Source organism: Physcomitrium patens, chromosome 26 (assembly GCF_059467195.1).
Source record: "Physcomitrium patens ecotype Gransden chromosome 26, ASM5946719v1, whole genome shotgun sequence".
Taxonomy (NCBI): domain Eukaryota; kingdom Viridiplantae; phylum Streptophyta; class Bryopsida; order Funariales; family Funariaceae; genus Physcomitrium; species Physcomitrium patens.
In genome coordinates, this window is record NC_143435.1 from 9048715 (window position 1) to 9053830 (window position 5116).

A 5116-nucleotide genomic window follows, 5' to 3' on the forward strand; every position below is an offset into this window, starting at 1 on the left:
ACTGCGGTCAACTGGTGATGACCATGTGAGGGCCACCATAGTTTTTATGTGGCAAGCTCGCAGTGGGTATGCCTCGAATTGGATGAGGTGATGGTGCCATATCCCTTGCGCTGTAGGAATAAAGGTCAACACACGTCAACTTTGCACCACGACCTTGTGTTTAGGGACCCTTCCATGAGCAGAACCTGTAGTCTTTTCCAAATTATCGTTCAACACTGTGGCACAAGCGTTTTGTCATGAACATTTGCCATGCACTTAATTGACAGTTTGTAAGTGGAGATTATGGGTGACAAGCCAGAATTCAAGATCTAATTCGATGTAAAGCCCTTCCAAGGGGACCTTCAGTAAATCAAAGCTGCTCGTACTCCGGCGTGGCGCAATCTCCTCTCATGGGCACATCTTTGCAAACAGCGTGACACTTTACTGGCACTCGTCAAATGGTGGACCTCATATTGGTTAGTCAGACTACCTTTCCTGCTTCCTTTGACCGATCAAAAGGAAAGGGAGAATTGGAAAAGTAACAAACTCTGTGAAGGACATTGTCGATATTGATAAGGTCTAGAAAGATTCAAAGTATGGCTACCAAAGCTTTTCCAAATAAACGCTAATTGCTGATTACAAGAGAAGATCGCAGGCATGCTGCTTCAACTATGCTTGGTACCCACTCCAACGGCATTTTCTATTGAATGTCCTACCGTCCGCAAAGGACCACATATTGTGAACTCCTCGCACACGAAGTACTAGAAACGTGATTTGCTTGTCAAACGTTTTTGACTGAGGTTTAGCACCGCATCCTTCATAATGCTTGCGTAGAAAAACTGTTCATCCCCATTAATTGTGAACTGGTCCAAGTCGACAAAGACGAGCACCGCATCGGTTGATGGGCCACCAAGAGCGTCCATCAATCTCTCGAACGGAGCAATCAAACTAAGGCTAGCCCAGAACACAAAGCACCTCGACCTTAGCCTTATCGAAAGCTATGCAAGCCTGCGTAGAGTGCCAAGAAAAAGAGGTCGAGGGTGTTAATGTGCAATCTGCCAAGTTTGAAGATTGTCTTATATCCAAGCGCACCAGTATTACCTGATTCGGAATCGAGGTTGGGATCAGGCCACTCTTCACGCAGCCACTTGCAAACAAGTCATGCTGGGTCTTTTAGTAGAAAAATCCTCCACAAGCAGGAGCATGAGTCTGAAATCCATCACCGAAGATCAATACATCTTCACGAACTTGTGCGTTTCTATCATCAGCACTCAGGTTCATGTAGCGAGAAGTAATCCACTAATTTGCAAAACAATAAACTCCCCTGGTTGGAGGAATATATATATATATATATATAGAGAGAGAGAGAGAGAGAGAGAGGAATTTAATTCGTTGATTGAATGAGTGTAACCACAAAACGCAGATTGAGTGCATTCAGAGATCCAAGAAGATCATTTGTCGAAATGCACTGCTGACACGTTGAGTTTGTGGTAGCTAGATTCACTACGCTTCATACCGCGGTTGAAAACACGGAGGAAATTTGTGGCTATAGCGAGGTGGCCTCATGCACCTTGATTGCCATGGCCACGTTGACACCATCGGAATGCGGCTCTGATCGACAGACATCGATAGGACAGCGACTACAATATTGGTGATTTCTTCGAATCAGTGCTCTCTGTCCGAGTGCAGGGCATGCACAAGGTTTTTTATGATCGCTAATCGAAGAACAGAACAATGTGTTGTGGATGGTTGAAGCAAGTTTCACCTTATACTTATATTCCTGTTCCTTGAAAGACAAGGCGGGGATGACCAATTGGTGGCAAAAATGGCTGATCCAGAAGATCCCATCTCAAGGCACACTCAATCAATCTCAATGAGGTCAGATTGCCCTCAGAACGTGGATGATAATGAACGTCTTCTGCGAATGATTTTGAGAGCTATTGCCTATAATCCTAACTCAAAGACTGACCCAACCAAGTTTTCAGCCGACGTAGTTATGTGTGAGCCTGCAGCTGACGAGGTCGACCCAGTCATTGCGCTGCACGATTGATCGACAATTCCCATGCCAGGGAAGGCCCTAAACGTCACTGCAGGATTCGTGTTTCCTGCGAAGGAGCAGCCTCCTTGAGTACATCAATGTACGTGGTGACAACGCTTACAACTTCTAGTGGTATATCGACACACAAATATTCCCAAACGATGGAAATTTATCCTGAAGAAAGTCTGGTTTCACCTGAGATATTATGGGTGCGGTAGACAAGTCTACAAAACGTTCCCCCGACAGAGCAAGCGATGCCTCGGATGCAAACTCCGAGGCAAGAGTCTTCGGATAGCTCATGACTAATTAGAGTCTGGATGAGAATGTAGAGGAAGAGAAGACTGGTTATGAATTGCGCAATCCCTGTTCTCCAGAAGGATCAGAAGTGAAACTCTGAGCTGTCAAAGAAGGGCTTCCGGAATCGCTCCTCGTGGACCTTCTCGAAAACTAGGCCGTGCATGCTCTTTGCTGTACGTTTCCTGCACTGATTCGTTCTGGTAGCAACAGCTTCCTCAGGTTGCCCCATGTTGAGTCCTTCCTTTCTTGTGACTATATCACTTGTCGGTGGCAACCGCTTGCTCACTACATTTCCACTAAGTTAGTATGCTGAATCTTTCTTCGATAAATCTTCATTAGACGTCCAGTTTCTTCTGCTCAAATATATGTTCCTGTGATCACAAGTGGACTCTAACCCCATCTTTTCTTCAGTAGCAACTTGTGCTGGTGTATTGTATCTGACATCTAGATGTACTATTTTGCTGCATCGGCCCATATGCTCTACCAATGCTCAAACACACCGTTTCGTCTTCCGGTGGCTTCAAATCTATTACACCTCTGCTAGAAACATATTGAAAACACATAGATAGCAATTGCAAAGTTCAGATAGCAAGCCGGACAAAAGGTGAAGGAATTCTTCATTGAGAGTTACTGGCCGGTTTATATTGAAACTTCACCGAGGAACCTAAATGACGATCACGTGCTACGACCCACACATGACACTAGATCACGCACAAAAAGCTCAAGCCCCGCAATAGTTCAGTAACCACCACCACCGGAATCAAAGACTGGTCCGGATGCACAATCCTCCATACACTGGGAAACTGGCCGTTGCACTGAACTAATTGAAAGCCACTTATCAAGAGTTAACTGCCCACCACCATGCACACTCACTGCGAGAGGACCTCCGAGTGCATCGTCTACTGCACGTCGAACCCATCTAGCTGATTCTCACGAGACTAAGAAGCGAACAACTGGGAGAAGCTAGTGAAACATGGAACTTGAAGAAGAGCTCAGCAAATGGGTTCCAGGATGCTCGGCGATGATTGGCAAATGGTGGAACACGATTGAGAGATACTGGACTCATAGGATCATTGACAACGGGTAGAGATGGTCAGCAGGTGATCGGAGGCGATAACTGATGATCGGTGCATCGACTGCAGATCCTCCGCAACACATTGATACGGGGTTATAGTATGCCTTTCTTTTTATACAATGTCGACGCAGTCTGATGCCACTGTGGTATTATATATATCCAGTCTGATTCCATTGTTATTGTATACATGTCAATCCTGATTCCTTTGTGTTGTTACGTTTGACCAGTCCGATTACACCGTGTTATTGTGTATCTCAAGTGTGTGTATATGTGTGTATTATGTTTGTATTATATGTGTATTACATGTTTGTCCAGTCTGATTACACTTTGTTATTGTGTATCTCAAGTGTGTGTATATGTGTGTATTATATGTGTATTACATGTTTGTCCAGTCTGATTGCATCGTGTTGTCATATGTGTCTAATCTGATCGCACCGTGATATTACGTATGACTAGATGTAACAACACTAGTCTTACACATATTACATCTTGTCTTATTATGAAATGAATTGGATCGGGATATAGACATCATCGCCTACGCACCATCTAGACGATTCTGTTGGTATCACTGTTGAATATTTATTTATTTATCCACACACACACACACACACATATATATATATATATATATATGTACACTCTTGCATTAGATGTTTATTTACACACATATTATACACACATACATGTATGTGGTGGTGTATGTCTAGTGTGAATATGTTTGTGATGAGTGCTCTTATTTGTGCTTTTGTGTGATTTTACCCCTAATAGCAAGAACTGAGGCAAAATTTATATAGATTAATATAGTTTGAAGGGGCACAAAAATAAATAAAAAAAAATGGTATTCAAATGGTACTAAAAACTAGTATTCACTTTTAAAGATGTATCAACATAATGATTACAACAGGGAAATTGAACAAACTAACATATTATTATCTGCCCCGAAAGTATGAACTACAATGACCACACATAAAAAGAAATGAATTTCAAAAACGAATTAAAAGTAAACGTTTGTTCATCTCGGGATTCCTTCTTTCGAGAAACGCAAAGGTACAGGATCAGTCGTGACCACATTGAATGAAATGCAAAACTGTATAAAAAGTAAGATTTTGTTCACCTCAGAAATCTTCATCGTGAAAAAGTATTAAGATTAAAAACATTAGGGGAACAGCCGCGTCTCAAATTTCCCTCGATCGTCGCCTAAGAGATTCGAACTCTTGCGGGGAAACCCCATGTACTTAGCAGGCACACGCCTTAACCACTCGGCCAAAGCGACTTCCCAGATGTCCCACGTAATGAGCTAAAAAAATATAGATTTTAACTTTATACAAATATAATGGTCTCATCGGTCTAGTTTGACATGTGACTGTCTCAGCTGATAAGCATCGCCTCTGTTTTGAACGCAGAATAAATGAATTGCGTGCATCTGGAAGGTTTAGGGTTTAGGGTTTGGCTGCACGATTGTTTTAAAGCAACATAAACGCAAGGTTTGTGTGTACTTATCTTGCCAAGTCGAACACATACTCTGAGAAACTCGGGGGACGAGGTCGTTGATGAGACGTTTTCTGAGCTGGTGTATGCCACTCATCTTCCGGCAAACCACTAGGGCAGCATTGCCCACGAAATCCTTGCTCTGAGTGTGAAAATCACGCCATAAGAGGTTCTGCCTTGTGCTCCCTCACATAGCGATTTCGAAACTGACCCGCGACCTCCAAGTGCACTTGGATACA

At 43.1% G+C, this 5116-nt stretch overlaps 1 non-coding gene across 1 annotated transcript; it reads right to left on the minus strand.

The window, feature by feature from the left end:
• Window positions 1-4580: 4580 nt before the first annotated feature.
• On the minus strand, window positions 4581-4662 carry TRNAS-GCU (transfer RNA serine (anticodon GCU)). Its single transcript has one exon. It is a non-coding gene; the product is annotated as a tRNA-Ser (tRNA).
• Between the last annotated feature and the right edge of the window lie 454 nt (window positions 4663-5116).